This window comes from Myotis myotis, unplaced genomic scaffold (genome assembly GCF_014108235.1).
Source record: "Myotis myotis isolate mMyoMyo1 unplaced genomic scaffold, mMyoMyo1.p scaffold_m19_p_1, whole genome shotgun sequence".
NCBI lineage: Eukaryota > Metazoa > Chordata > Mammalia > Chiroptera > Vespertilionidae > Myotis > Myotis myotis.
In genome coordinates, this window is record NW_023416313.1 from 72,038,050 (window position 1) to 72,054,754 (window position 16,705).

Consider the following 16,705-nt stretch of genomic DNA (forward strand, 5'->3'; position numbering starts at 1 on the left):
GCAGCCATCCTGACTACACTGAGGGAGGGAGATTGGGGATCTTCAATAGAAGTACACATTGGATGAGAAAAAATTAAGTTTGGCAGAAGAGAACAGATATCAGATCAACAAGAAGGGACTAGGTCACGTGGGCCCTCTATGCTAGGCTTAATAACTCGAATTTTATCCAACATGTAATTGGGCAGAATGATTGTGTGGGTTATTTGTGCATGTGATATAGAAGTTGGCTTACTCAACACTCACCCCTCACTTTTCCATGCCTGTTACTTTTGAAAGGCCAAACTCTCAATTCCTGCTAGAGTTGGCTGGCCGATGAAACGTAGTCTGGAATTTCTGAGGGCTTCTCTCTTAGAAAGGGGAGGCTTCTCTGAAAGGCTTTTGACTTTTGCTCCCCCCCCCCCGCCCCCCCCCCTATCTCCTTTCTCCTGGAATGCAGATATGATGCCTTGGGACACAGCAGCCACTTTGTGACTTGGTGTGAGGTCAGAGGCACACGTTAAAGACAGCCAGGTAAGAAAAGGGACCTGGTTCCTTAAAGACAGCCTCAAGATAAGAGCCCTAGACCAGGCGTCCTCAAACTACGGCCCGCGGGCCACATGCAGCCCGCCGAAAACATTTATCCGCAGCTGCCTGTCCTGCTTAGCAGCCGACTCATCCCAGGCCCACAGTGCGCATGTGTGGAATGTCTGAGAGACAGTGAACTGGCCCCTTGTTTAAAAAGTTTGAGGACCTCTGCCCTAGACTAACTCCTCTGGAGTTTTCATGTGAGAAAAATAAACTTCTTTAGATTCCTTTTTCCTTTAAGTTTTTTGTTCTTGGAACTAAGTGTGTTCATAATAGTCATAGCGGTTGAGAACATTGTGGAGCCAGAAAGATGAAGGTAGGTTCCTATCTCTTCCTCAGTGGTTAAGTCACTTAACTCCCAAACCTGCTTTCTCATCTGTGAAATGAAGGTAACTATAGCACCTACCTCAGGGAAGGACTTAGCATGTAAAACCACCAGCACAAAGTGTTCCTTTTGAACTTAATGTTATTATTGGAAATTAAATAATGGATAGCAAGAATTGTCCTTTAAAAATTCTTTAAAACCTTAGCCTAGTTTCTGCATGTGCCCACATGTGGTCTTTGCTAAAACGGTACCTCATTATCCCACTGTAGTTCCTAATGTTGGGTCTAGTGATCTGCAACCATGTACAGCTGCGTTCCTTGCTTTAATGATGCCTTTCTTTTGATTTATGAGGATTTTGGAATAGGTTTTTATGAGTATGAACATATTCTAATCAAGGCCAACTCCAACACTTTTTAAAAAAAGTTCATGTGAAGATATGTTTTCTATTGATTTTAGAGAGAAAGGAAGGGAAAGAAACATCAATGTGAGGAACATCAACTGGTTGCTTCCTGTACATGCCCCGAACCCACAACTTAGGTATATGCCCTGACAGGGAATCAAACCCACAACATTTTCATGTGCAGGACGACACTCCAACCGAGCCACCTGCCAGGGCTCCAACACTTTTTCTTTGTTAATCCTCACATGAGGATATTTTTTCCATTGATTTTTAGAGAGAAGGGAGGAAGGGAGGAAAACATTGATATAAGAGAGACGCATTGATTGATTGTCTCCTGCTCAGGCCCTGACTGGGGCCAGGGGTTGAACCTGCAACCCAGGTATGTGCCCTTGACCAGGAATCAAACCCGTGATCCTTCAGTGTGTGGGTGGACACTGTAACCAATGAGCAACACCAGCCAAGGTTCAAAATAAGTTTTAAAGAAGCTCCATGATCTACATGAAAACACAGACAACTAAGTGAAACCATGCAAATAAAACATGAACAAAATAAGAATATTTACAAGGAGATAGAAACTATGAAAAAAGAACCAAACAGAAACTCTGGAGCTGAGAAGATTGAAAAATACACTAGAGGGGCTCAACAACTGAAGAATCAAAAAAATTGATCAAGCTGTGGAAGAATCAACAAAGTTAAAGACAGGTCATTGGAAGTTATTCAGTCAGAGAAGCAAAAAAGAAAAAAAAAGTGAAGAGCCTAAGGCACTTATGAGATATCAGCAAGTGGACCAGTATATGCACAATGGTACTGCCAGTAGATAATGGTAAAAACGTCCCAAATCTGAGGAAGGCAATGGACATCCAAATTCAAGAGTCAAGCACCATTCTACTAGACTGGATACCTGATGACTGACTATATTTTTAATGGCCTCCAGGTAGCTTTTTACCCAGGTGTGCTTACCTACTAATTTGCATTATTTTTATTCAGTAGAGGAGCAGATATTGCAAAGAATCAAATCTGCAGCTCTGTTATAGTGTCTTGTTTGGGTAAGTGTGGAAAGGAGAAACAACACTCCCAGGGTACAGACCTAGGGGAGAGGAGAGGATTTGAGGGACAATTTCTTCTTAGCCCCAGAAATTGCTATGATAGTATGTTAAGGAAAAATATGCAATACATTGACTAAAAATGACAGCTATGATGTATTTCAGAATTTCTTTCCTGGAAATGAATCTTACCAAAAAGGCCAAGAATGCCTCGAAATGACTAACTCTGTTCTGAACTTCATGTAAGTTGTTGTTCTGTGCTTTTCCAGCCATGTGATACAAAATATCGGATACTCTCTGAAATCATAGTCCTTGACCTCTTAGAGCAGTGTTCGGCAAACTCATTAGTCAACAGGGCCAAATATCAACAGTACAATGATTGAAATTTCTTTTGAGAGCCAAATTTTTTAAACTTAAACTATATAGATAGGTACATTCAACTTTAAATTCAACTTTAAATTCATGGTTTTCGTCTTCCATTTTTCTTTGCTTCTTCTTTATAGCCATCTCAAACAGGGCACCTAAAAAAATGTTTCATTTTATAATAATAAAGCCACCAACACAAAAGAATTACAATTCTTAAATTGATGACAAAAATACCTGTAGGATTTGCAGCTGGTTGGAAAAATACAGGTAACTTTATGCTTCGAGTAGGTACTTTTGTCATCCGCGCACGATTTGCAGACCCGACTAGCACTAACCACTGCATAATGAGACTGCTGACTGACTGGCTCACTCAACTCGTGTATGAATCGTGTGCGCCTCCCCCGTGCTGCGTCTCCCGTCGCCTGACTGACCACGGATACCCCCCACTTCTTCTAGCACCACTTCTTCAAAATAGACTCGCCCAGGCCAAAAACCAACTTCTGTGCATGGGCCACGAAGTTTCAATTGCACTGTACATGCGCGCCTGCACGTGGTATTTTGTGGAAGAGCCACACTCAAGGGGCCAAAAAGCCACATGTGGCTCACGAGCCGCGGTTTGCCGACCACTGCCCTAACCTGATAATCCATTGCTATTTACCAAACCTTACCTTTGATATGTGTGTCTGCTTTGCTAAAGTGCAAAATGTGTGAATAAAAAGCCATGGGTCCCGACATTTGGAGACCCCACTTCACTAGAGGGTGAGGCCTCCGCCTGGCTTTCCCCCATGCCTTCCAAATTTATATTTCTTGTCTAGTCTCTATCCATTAATGCGTATCCCTTCTCCAGATTCCTGAACCCTTGCTGTGGAAAGACTGTGGCAAAAACAAATATTATTTACTAAAAAATAATTAATCTTGAATGATATTGCTTGATTTTAAAAAGGAAATACAAAAATAAATGAATGTGGCAATATCAAACTAAAAAGCTTCTGCACAGCAAAAGAAACAGACAACAAAACAAAGAAGCAGCCAACCAGATGGGAGGTGATATTAAACCTCTGACGAAGGTTTAATTTTCAAAATATATAAAGAACTCATAAAAGCTGTAACCGGTTTGGCTCAGTGGATAGAGCGTCGGCCTGCGGACTGAAAGGTCCCAGTTTCGATTCCGGTCAAGGGCATGTACCTTGGTTGCAGGCACATCCCCAGTACGAGGTGTGCAGGAGGCAGCTGAACAATGTTTCTCTCTCATCGATGTTTCTAACTCTCTATCTCTCTCCCTTCCTCTCTGTAAAAAAATCAATAAAATATATTTTTTAAAAAAAGAACTCATAAAACTCAACAACAACCAACCCAGTAAAAAAGTGGACAGAATACCTGAAAATACATCTCTTTCAAGAAGATAGCCAATAGTTCAACCTCATTAGCAATTAGGGAAGTGCAAATCAAAACTACAATGAGATATCACCTCACATCTGTTAGAGTGGCTATTACCAACAAGACAAGTAATAGCAAGTGTTGGAGAAGTTGTGGAAAAAAGGGAACCCTCATCCACTGCTGGTGGGAATGCAAACTGGTACAAACCATTATGGAAAGCAGTCTGGTGATTCCTCAAAAAATTAAGACTGGAGCTACCATACCACCTAGCAATCCTCTCCTGGGTATACTAGTATCCCCGAAAAACTTGAAAACATGTATTGGCAAAGATATATACAGCCCTATGTTCATTGCAGCATTATTCATGGTGACCAAGATGTGGAAACAACCAAAGTGTCCTGCCATATAGGACTGGATAAAGAAGATGTGGTACATATACACAATGGAATACTATTCAGCCATAAGAAAGGATGACGTACTGCCATTTGCAACAATATGAATGGACCTTGAGAATATTATGCTTAGTGAAATAAGTCAGTCAGAAAAAGCTAGGAACTATATGATTTCACTCATGTGGGATATAAAACAAACTTGTGAACACAAACAGCAGTGTGGTGGTTGTCAGAAGGAAGGGGGTGGGGTTAAGGGGTACTAATATATGATAACGGGAGAAGATTTGACTTTGGGTAGTGGGCACACAGTGCAATATACAGACCTTGGAACATAGAAACCCACACCTGAAGCCTATATGATCAATGTTACCCCAATAAATGTTTTAAATAAATAAATAAATGGCCAAATATAAACCCATCTCTCATTTGAAGTTTCTCAGACAACTCTTTAATTAAGTTCATCTCTCTCTTCATAGAGCTCTGTTTCTTACTCCAACAAGAAGCCTTTTAGTGGAGCTGTTTATGTGTGTCTGCTATGCACTTAATCACGAGTTCCAGAAGATGTGAAAATGATGTCTTATTAATGTTTGTGTCCCCAACAGTGCATTCCACATAGTAGTTATTCAGTAAATCTTTTTTTTTTTTTTTTTTTTGTAAGGAGAGATTTATTGATTGAGAAGGTGCCAACAAAGAGGGAGATCTAATGGTGCCTCAAATCCATCTTGCTTGCTGGACTAGGTTAAGGGACTTTAAGGAGTTAGAGGGAACAGGTATGCAGAAGTGCTGGTGGGGCAAGTTTTAATTGGTGGATCTTGGGACTTGGACATTTAGAGTCAGGGACACCAACTCTGGGTCTTCCTGGACAATAGACGCTTGGCTTCTGAAAGGGTTCGGGTGCTTAAGTTATGTCCGGTCCTTTGGTTCTGTACTGTATGAGTTGGGGGGGGGGGGGCCTTTGGTTTCAAAAGATTCCGGCAGTTGTGTTGTCCTTGTTTTTGTAAACTGGCAGACCACGTTTAATTTTGAGAAACCAAGCACTTGAACGTCTTCATTCATAACTTGTTTTTTATGACCAGGTTATCATTTTCCCCTTCTCAGTGGGAAAGGGGGTTTGTGACACTTAACTGGCAGGAGGTGCAGAAGACAAACATTTACATTCTTGGCAATTTGGCTTCTCTCCTCCTTGGCCTCCTCCCTTCCACTTCCCACTTCCTCCACCCAGTGGTTCTCAACCTCCCTAATGCCGCGACCCTTTAATACAGTTCCTCATGTTGTGGTGACCCCCAACCATAAAATTACTTTCGCTGCTACTTCATAACTGTAATTTTGCCACTGTTATGAATTGTAATGTAAATATCTGATATGCAGAATGTATTTTCAGGGGTCGCGACCCGCAGGTTGGGAACCGCTGCTCCACGCCCTGGGCACGGGCCACTTTCTCTGCAGTATTTGCTATCAACAGTTTCCATTCAGTTTGCTGGCTCTCCTAGTTTTTTCCAGCTTGAAATAACACCCGAAACACACCTGTAGGAGGTTTTGGTCCCATTCAGGGATGGTCTGGAAAACCTGGGCAGCCGGGTTTTCTTATCTACTGCACTCCCAGCATCCGGATTCTCATGCTCAGTCTTAGAGTCAGATCACGTCTCTCAGAAGCATGAACTGCAGTGGAGTGAGTACCCACAGGCTTTTGGCCGCCCTGGTTCTCATCAGCGCTGGCAAGGCAGCAAGCAGTGCGGGGATACTATCCGGGAGGCGCCGTCAGCTTGGCGAAGGCTTGCGCCAGCCTGGCGTTTTCCGGCAGCTCTCTGTACGCTTGAGTGTTGGGTGAACAGTAAGGGAATCTGTGGTTGGATTCTTCGCCAGGCAGAGAGCCAGGCTCAGCTGAAAGATTTCCATGCAGGGAGACGGCGGCTGAGTGGAGCAGAGCGTTTCACGCCGCCTTAATAAACTCAGCTCCGTAGGGAAGGGAAGGAAGGTGTAGGAGACCTGGAAGCGGGGTAAAAGGCAGCTCGCGGCGCTCTGAGCATTTCGCTCTCCTCTTGCAAGAAGTTGTTTTGCGCCCAGGACCTTCTCAAGCATCCCGGGCACGTCACTGGTTAGGTTTTTTTTTTTTCTTTGCGGGCGGGGTGGGGGGGGGCGGGAGGGGGGAGGGTTGGAGGGGGGGGGTGGAGAAACTGCTAACATTTTGTAGATGAAAATTCTGCTCCCCAAGGATTCTCGCTGAAGTGCTGGGGGAGGCGGGGCAAGGGGACGAAACCAGGACGCCCAGGAGGCTGAGACGCTCTCAGGCTTGGGTGCTCGGGGTTGGGTGTCGGAGGAGGTGGGGCGAGGGCAGCGCGCAGAAATAGGGCTTCGGGAGGCGGAGCGCCCCCAGCCACCAGCACAGTCTTCTGCCCGGAGCCGGTTCCGAGGGAGGCTGGTGTGGTGCAGTGCGGGACGCCCGCAGGGATCCTTACTCCCCAAGGGGCTCCGTGGATCACCCGCTGAGTTGTCGAGATCGCAACCCAGAGGAAATCAGGCACCGGGTGGGGCGCGTTCCCGCGCCGTGGGGTCACCCCAGCTCGCCTCTCCTGGCTGGGGTTACCAGCTCTGCTTGCGCTGCTGTGGCTTCCGCGCCGGTCTGCGCCTCCAGCGGAGAAAGATTTAATCGGCCAGCAAAGGAGGAGCCCAAAAGGAAGGAGGGAAATTGCCGTCTTTGTGATACTTTTTCCTTCCTCTCTTTTTTCCCCTCAGAGGTGAGTGCAGGGAGGCGGCGCTCATTCTCCGGGGCCGGGCTCTGCGCCTTTGCTCCAGGAGCCGCCGGCTGACTGCCTGGGGCCAGGGACAGCCGTCGCGCTCGGACCTCCGCCGGGACCCCTTCCGAAAGGTGCGCACAGCCATGGAGGGCGCTGGGCTGGCCGGGAAGCTCCTTCTCACCTGGCGGACGCTGGTGCTCGGCCTCATCCTCCTGCCTTCGGCCTTCGGGGTGTCTTTGGGCATCTCCGAGATGCACAAGGAAGTTCCTGGTGAAAACTTAAGAGGTGAGCGCCTGCAGGGATGCGGCGTCCTCGCACCTCCGGGGGCTTCAGGGAGAGCCCGGTGGTGGGGGTAGGGTTGGGACCGAGGGTAGAGCTCAGTTTAGGGGGGACCAGTTCTGAAGGTCAGTGGTCGGGCCGGGTTGGGCGTTTCTGTTTATCCTCCGCAGTAGCGCGAAGACAGCTTCTGCAGAGCTGGACAAATCGGACTACCCTGTTGTTCCTCTTCTTGGAGGCAGAACTACCCCACTTCCTGCTCCATTATTGTTATTTTTACTGCTAGATTAGCAGTGCGGCTGCTTTTTATATCATTTGCTTTCTTTACATCCATCACGCAGTGCCGCTGTCACTTCCCTCGCCGAAGTTTTTACAGCCCCCGGTTTCAGAGGTCCTTTCCTGTACTAAGGCATCATGTTTACCTATTCAGTAAACCTTTGGTGAATTAATTGTTTAACTTAAAATCTATTATTTTTAACTTGTGAACCTGGAAGCATGGGCTCTCAACAAACATTTGGGCTGATAGATGTTATTATGTCTGTATTTGTGGAAGAAGCTAAACAAAGTATAATTATACCATGATTGCTCCTCTCTAAAAAAAGGTGGGTTGTCTCAATGGTGTGGGTTTGGGATGGCCTCCAGGCAAACCATTTCCTTCTGCACCACTGTTTTCCGTGGTAAGGCGACTGAGTGTATGTATGATCAGTAGGTACCTACAATAATGTAAAATTGCAACCTTGGAAAGCAATTTCATATTCTGAGCCAAGGAAGTTTTTAAGCTATTCATATACACATAAGAGGTGGAAGGTATACTGGTTAATGTTAGGGGGGAAATCACTTTTTAATCTGTCTTTATGAAAAATAATTAAGGTGACTTTTAAAAAATTCTTTATTGTTGAAAGTATTACGAATGAGCCCTTTTCCCCCCATTGTCCTCTCCCAACCTACCCCCAGCCCCAGCCCAGGGCTTCACCCCCCTCCCATTGTCTTTGTCCATTGGTTATGCTTATATGCATATAAGTTCTTAGGTTGATCTCTTACCCACCTCCCCTCCTGCCCTCCCTCTGAGGCAGTGTTGGTGAACCTTTTGATCTCAGCGTGTCAGCATTTTGAAAAACCCTAACTTAACTCTGGTGCCATGTCACATATAGAAATTTTTTGATATTTGCCACCATAGTAAAACACTTATATTTTTGATATTTATTTTATATATTTAAATGCCATTTAACAAAGAAAAATAAACCAAAAAAATGAGTTTGCGTGTCACCTCTGACACGCATGTCATAGGTTCACCATCACTGCGAGGTTTGACCATCTGTTCCATGAGTCTATGTCTCTGGATCTGTTTTTGTTCATCAGTTTATGTTGTTCATTATATTCCACAAATGAGTGAGATCATGTGACACTTATCTTTCTTTAACTGGCTTATTTCATTTAGCATAATGCTCTCCAGTTCCATCCATGCTGTTGCAAATGGTAAGAGTTCTTTCTGTTTTACAGCAGCATAGTATTTCATTGTGTAGATGTACCACAGTTTTTTAATCCACTCATCTGTGGATGGGCACTTAGGCTGATTCCAAATCTTAGCTATTTATCTTAGTGGTAAATTGCACTGCTATGAACATAGGGGTGCATATATCCTTTCTGACTGGTGTTTTTGATTTCTTGGGATATATTCCAAGAAGTGGGATTACTGGGTCAAATGGGAGTTCCTTTTTTAATTTTTTTTAAATGTATTTTTTTTAATTAAATCTTTATTGTTCAGATTATTACATTTGTTCCTCTTTTTTCCCCCCCATAACTCCCCTCCTCCCAGTTCCCGCCCCACCCTCCGCCCTCACTCCCCACCCACTGTCCTCTTCCATAGATGCACGATTTTTGTCCAGTCTCTTCCCGCATCTCCCACACCCCTTTCCCCCCAAGAATAGTCAGTCCATTCCCTTTCTATGTCCCTGATTCTATTATGATCACCAGATTATTTATTCACTTGATTCTTAGATTCACTTGTTGATAGATGCATATTTGTTGTTCATAATTTGTATCTTTACCTTTTTCTTCTTCTTCCTCTTCTTAAAGGATACCTTTCAGCATTTCATATAATACTGGTTTGGTGGTGATGAAGTCCTTTAGCTTTTCCTTATCTGTGAAGCTCTTTATCTGACCTTCAGTTCTGAATGATAGCTTTGCTGGATAAAGTAATCTTGGTTGTAGGTTCTTGGTATTCATCACTTTGAATATTTCTTGCCATTCCCTTCTGGCCTGCAAAGTTTCTGTTGAGAAATCAGCTGACAGTCGTATGGGTATTCCCTTGTAGGTAACTGGGTTTCTTTCTCTTGCTGCTTTTAAGATTCTCTCTTTGTCTTTTGCTCTTGGCATTTTAATTATGATGTGTCTTGGTGTGGTCCTCTTTGGATTCCTTTTGTTTGGGGTTCTCTGCGCTTCCTGGACCTGTAAGTCTATTTCTTTCACCAGGTGGGGGAAGTTTTCTGTCATTATTTCTTCAAATAGGTTTTCAATATCTTGCTCTCTCTCATCTTCTGGCACCCCTATAATTCTGACGTTGGTACGCTTGAAGCTGTCCCAGAGGCTCCTTACACTATCTTCGTATTTTTGGATTCTTTTTTCATTTTGCTTTTCCAGTTGGGTGTTTTTTGCTTCTTCGCGTTTCGAATCTTTGACTTGATTCTTGCGCTCCTCTGGTCTGCTGTTGGGTGTCTGTATAATATTCTTTATTTCAGTCAGTGTATGCTTAATTTCTAGTTGGTTCTTTATCACAACATCGAGGGTCTCATTAGATTTCTTGAGGATCTCACTACATTTATCGGCGGTCTCACCAGTCTTTTCGAGGGCCTTACTAAGTTTATCGGCAGCTTCTAGACAGTTCTTGAGAGACCTTAAAAGTGTGGTTTTGAGCTCTATATCTTCCATTTCTGACATTTGCGTCCTGTTTCTTTGTCTCTGCATTTTTATATCTTTTCTTGGTGCACCCCCTAGTGGTCTTTGTGTGCAGTCTTGTAGTTAAGCCTTGATTGTTGTCGGTAATACCAGGGGTGATTTGACCTCCAGGCTAACTGGCTATGAGAGTCAGCTGTGTCTGCAGTGGGAGAGCTTCTGTGCTGGATCTCTAGGGCAGTGCTAATCTAGCCTTTGCCTGAGGCTATCCGGCAAATGGCTCTGCACAGGGCTTGGGCGGGGCGGGTCCCCAGGGATCTACAGGGCCAGCCGGAGCAAGCAGTTCGTCCCTAGGGGCTCTGCCTCTCAGAGTCCCAGCAACCACTGCAAACCTTGGAGAGAAAGCTGCCTTCGAGTTCCGACCGAAGCCAGACAGTCCCACTTCTCCCGTTTGAGTCTGGGTCCCCAGAGACTCGCCCGGATCTGGAGCTCAGAGTCTGAAACTCCCTCCCGATTGAAAACAACAACCTCGCCCTCCGCCGCCAGCCCGCTCCGCGCGTGCACTCCACACCTGAGTATTTCACTTCAGCACTGCGCCTCCTCTGAGTCTGGGTATGATATTCTCTTTCCTCCTAGTTGTAGAATTTCCACTCAGCCAGCCTTCCTGTGGTTCTGGATGATGTCCGTTCTGTCCTTTAGTTATATCTCTGAAGTGGTTGTTCGAGGCAGCAATCTCCGGCGTTAACCTATGCCGCCATCTTGGTTTCTCCTAAAATGTATTTTTATTGATTTTAGAGAGGAAGGGTGAGGAAGAGATAGAAACATCAATGATGAGAGGGAATCATTGATTGGCTGCCTCCTGCACGCCCCCCACTAGGGACTGAGCCTGCAACCTAGGCATGTGCCCTTGACCAGTTGAACTTAGGACCCTTCAGTCTGCAGGCTGATACTCTATCCACTAAGCCAGCAGTTCTCAACCTGTGGGTCGAGGCCCCTTTGGCAGTCGAACAACCCTTTCACAGGGGTCGCCTAATACCATCCTGCATATCAGATATTTATATTACGATTCATAACAGTAGCAACATTACAGTTATGAAGTAGCAATGAAAATAATTTTATGGTTGGGTCACAACATGAGGAACTGTATTTAAAGGGCCAGAAGGTTGAGAACCACTCTGCGACTAAGCCAAACCGGCTAGGGATCCATTTTTAATTTTTTGAGGAAACTCCATACTGTTTTCCACAGAGGCTGCACCAGTCTGCATTCCCACCAGCAGTGAACAAGGATTCTCTTTCTCCATATCATTGTCAGCACTTGTCCTTTGTTGATTTGTGGATGACAGCCATTTTGACAGGTGTGAGATGGTACCTCGTTGTTTTGATTTGCATCTTTGGAGGATTAGTGACTTTGAGCATTTTTTCATATGTCTCTTGGCCTTCTCTATGTCTGCTTTCAAGAAGTGTCTATTTAGGTCCTTTGCCCATATTTTAATTGGATTGTTTGACTTCCCTTTGTTAAGTTGCATGAGTTCCCTATAAACTTTGGAGATTAAACCTTTATTGGAGATAACATTGGCAAATATGTTCTCCCATGAAGTGGGCTCTTTTGTTATTTTGTTGATGGTTTCTTTTGCTGCGAAAAGCTTTTTATTTTGATGCAGTTTCATTTTTTTTTACATGTATCTGTCCAATTTTCCAACACCATTTATTGAAGAGACTATCTTGACTCCATTGTATGCTCTTGCCTCCTTTGTCAAATATTAATTGAGCATAATGGGTTGCGTCGATTTCTGGGTTCTCTTTCTGTTCCATTGATCTATATGTCTGTTCTTGTGACAGTACCTGGCAGTTTTGAGAACAGTGGCTTTGTAATACAGCTTGATATCTGGTATTGTGATCCCTTCTACTTTGTTCTTCTTTTTCAGGATTGCTGCTGCTATTCGGGGTCTTTTTTTATTCCAAATGAATTTTTGGAGAGTTTGTTCTAGGTCCATGAAATATGCTTTTGGTATCTTAATGGGGATTGCATTGAATCTATAGATTGCTTTGGGTAGTATGGACATTTTAATGATGTTGATTGTACAAATCTATGAACATGGTATATTGTTCCATTTGTTTATGTTTTCCTTTATCTCTTTTTTCAACATCCTGTCATTTTCCGAGTACAGGTCTTTTACCTCCTTACTTAAGTTTATTCCTAGGTATCTTAAATTTTTTGTTGCAATGGTAAATGGAATTGTTTTTTTAGTTCCTCTTTCTGTGAGTTTATTATTGGTGTATAAAAAAGCCATAGATTTATGGGTGTTAATTTTGTATCCTGCTACATTGTCGTATTCATTTATTAAACTTAGTAGTGTTTTGATGGGGTCTTTGGGGTTTTCTATGTACAATATCGTATTATCTGTGAATAATGACAATTTTACTTCTTCTTTTCCAATTTGGATGCCTTTTATTCCTTCTTGTCTGATCGTTATGGCTAGCACTTCCAGTACTATATCAAACAGGAGTGGTGAGAGTGGGCGTCCCTGTCTTGTTCCTTGTATCCAAAATGCTGCATCACTAGATCCAAAGCCTCCGGCCCCTCTAGCTTCCTGGGTAACAGCTGTCCCTATTTTATGTATTGGTAACAGGATTAATTGGGCAATTCTCTGGTTGGGCTGAATCTGTATAGTTGTGGTGGGTGGGGAAAGTAAAATCTGTATTTCTCCTGTGTAGTCTGCATCAACAACTCCTGGGATGACTAAGATCCCCTGTAAGGAGGTGGAGCTCCGCCCTAATATTAAACCTACAGTTCCCTCAGGCAGTGGCCCAGACACTCCTGTAGGAATGGCTGCTACTGGCGAGTCTGGGGTTAGTACTGCATGGGTGGTTGAGTGGAGGTCCAATCCTGCACTGCCTGGGGTTGCCCTGAAGAGGTCACTGACTGATCGAAATTTGCAAAGGGGTTGAAGGTTGATGCCCCTATTATTGCAGGGGCCTGGGGCTGGCCCCTTCTCAAGTTTCCCGATTGAGGTGATGGGATATAACCTCCTTGGGAGCTATTTGTAAAGTTTAAAGGCCGACCATTTTTATGGTATTTTGATCTACATTCCTTTGCCCAATGGAATCCTTTCTGACATCGGGGACAAACGGTTTTTGGAGGATTAATATTATTCCCTAACGTATTTCCAGGCTGTCGAGGAGCTTGCCATCTGGCCTGAGTATTATTATTTTTATTTGGACATTCTCTGCTAAAGTGCCCAGATAAGCCACAAGAGTAGCAGTTCATATTTCTTTTATTACCTGTAGTATTGCTGGCTTGTCCTATAGCCTGTACATATTGAGGGTATGTCTCCCCTTTGAGAGCTGCAGCTATAGCTACACCCTGTATAAATGCTGGACTTACATCAGCACACTGTTTTATAAAATCATTTATAGTTCCTGTTCTGCGAATCGGCCTTAATAAAGCCTGACAGGTATTATTAGCATTTTCAAAAGCCAGTTGTTTGATTAGGATATCGGCTGCCTCTTTGTTATTGATTACTCTCTTGACTGCCTGCATGAGGCGAGAAAGGAAATCCTGATATGGTTCCTCGACCTTCTGTTTAACCTCTGTAAGGGTGGTGGTTTTTCCTGCTGTATAAGGTAGGGATTTCCAGGCACTTACTGCACAACTGGTTACTTTGGTAAGTGCCTCTGTGGGCATATTCATTTGCTCCTCAGCCGTGTTAAAATCACCTTCTCCTAATATCATGTCTAGGGTTATTCCTTTTCTGGTTTTTTCGCTAGTGGCTACAGCTTTCTTAGCAAGATCTTCATATTCAGTTTTCCATAATAAGTAATCGCCTCCTGAGAGACAGGATTTACAAACCTGTGACCAATCATAAGGAGTCATCCATTTACTGGCTAGGGTTTCTACCAAGGTTTGTGTGTAAGGAGCTAGAGGTCCATATTCAGAGCAGGCCAATTTTAATTCTTTAAGTACTTTGTAAGGTATAGGCTCCAAGGTGGGGTTTCTATTCCCACCAGACTCATTCTCATATGTAACTGGGAAGCAGAGTGAGAATTCAAGATCTCCATTAGCTTCAGCTTCTCTTATCGCCCTTTGAAATTTAGACATGGAGCTCATAGGAGCCACAGGACCTGGTTTAGGCTTCCTTTCTAATTTGGGGAGCCTGTTTTGAATGGGAGGGCCATTCTCCTCTCTACTGACTGGAAAGGACCAATGGTCATGTTTATGATATTTATTCTCCTCCCGATCACTAGGCATAGCTAAATTGCTTTTAGATTGAGCTGAAGACAATAATGATGTATCCTCTCTGGGTGGAGCCGAGGGACTATTTAAATTTTGAGAAAGTTCAACCGTTTTTGCCTCTGGTGCCAAGGTTTCACAAATTGAATTCCAGAGAGAAAAGGTAACTGCCGGGACCTTCTCAGATCCATGGTAGCTGTAATAGTTCTTTAATTGCTCTCCTACTTTAGTCCAAGTTTCTAAATTAACAGTTCCATCCTCAGGAAGCCATTCACATACGTCTTCTATAAAACTTTCTGTCTGACTGGGAGTAACCTTAACTCCTCTGCTAGCAAGCATATGCGTTAAAAGATTAATACAGAGTCTTTTTTCTTTAGACTCAATATGACCCATCTTGTCAATATAAGTTCTGTACTAACTACCCGCTTACCCTACTTATCCTCTATAGGGGGGGTCTGAAGCACCCTACGGTGCAGTCCTATCCGTCCCAAATACGGGGGGACTTACCTAAGGGAACCCTGTTCGGGCGCCAGATGCCGGGGTCCAACCCCAGCGGGTCCAGGGGTTCCCAAAGGCGTAGACGGAGTCAGCGAAGAAGGAAGGACACGGAGACAGTGTTCAGTTGATCAGCAGCCTAGCCAGGATCTCTAGCCAGGATCTCCAGCCAAGTTCTGGTCTGGATCTCCAGCGAAGTTCTGCCGTTTATTGTCTTGTTACATCCGTATTTATACCAGTTGATTTTAATCCTGTCAATTTCTATTACAAAGGTTAGGGCGTTTCTTATCTCCATTCCAGGGAGTAAAGATTATGTAGCTTAAGCATGATTGTTTGTAGTGATTAACTACCCACCTGGCACTTAGTTAAGGAGTTTCATCCCCTCCCTGACTTCAGGGAAAAATTCCTACCTGGGGAAACAACCTTTCTAGGAGGGGTGACCTTGGTTAAAACACACAGCGCTAAGGGGAGCAAACATACTAAGAACAGTATGCTATATACGCCAGGTCCCTTGAAACATATGCTGTGCAGATGTTTCTTTCCTGCAGCGACTGTGTCAAGCAGCAAAGATGGACCGGCTCCCGGCAGTGCATGAAATTCATGCACTGGGCGGCAGGAGGGTGGGTGTTCCTCAGCCTGGCCTGTACCCTCTCACAGTCTGGGACCCCTCGCTCCTTACTGCCTGCCTGCTTGCTGGTCCTTACTGCTCAGCTTGCTGCTCCTTAGCACTGCCATGGAGGTGGGAGAGGCTCCCTCCACTGCCGCTGCACTTGCCAGTGTGAGCCCAGCTTCTGGCTGAGCAGTGCTCCCCCTGTGGGAGCGCACTGACCATCAGGGGGCAGCTCCTGCATTGAGCGTCTGCCCCCTGGTGATCAGTGCACATCATAGTGACCAGTCATTGTGATCGTTCTGCCATAACAGTTGCTGGGCTTTTATTATATAGATGGGTGTTAAGTTTTGTTGACTGCTTTTTCTGTCTCTATTGTTATAATCATATGTTTTTTGTCTTTCAATTTGTTTATGTGATGTATCACATTTATTGATTTGTGAATATTGTACCAGCCTTTCATCCCTGGAATAAATCCCACTTGATCATGGTGTATGATCTTTTTAATATATTGCTGGATGCTATTTGCTAATATTTTGTTGAGGATTTTAGCATCTATGTTCTTCAGGGATATTGGCCTGTGATTCTCTTTCTTTGTAGTGTCTTTATCTGGTTTTGGAATTAGGATAATGCTGGCTCATAAAAAGAGTTTGGAAGTGCACCTTCCTCTTGGATTTTCTGAAATAGTTTGAGGAGTATTGGTGTTATTTCTTCTTTGAATGTTTGGTAAAACTCCCATGAAACCATCTGGAGCTGGGCTTTTCTCTGGTGGCAGTTTTTTGATTACTGCTTCTATGTCATCAGTTGTTATTGGCCTACTCAGGTTTTTTGATTCTTCCTGATTCAGTTTGGGAGATTGTGTTTTTCTAGGAATTTGTCTATTTCGTCCACATTGTCCAGCTTGTTGGCATATAGTTGTTCATAGTATTTTCTTACAATCCTTTGTAGTTCTGTGGTGTCAGTGGTTACTTCTCCACTCGTTTCTGTTTTATTTGGGTCCTC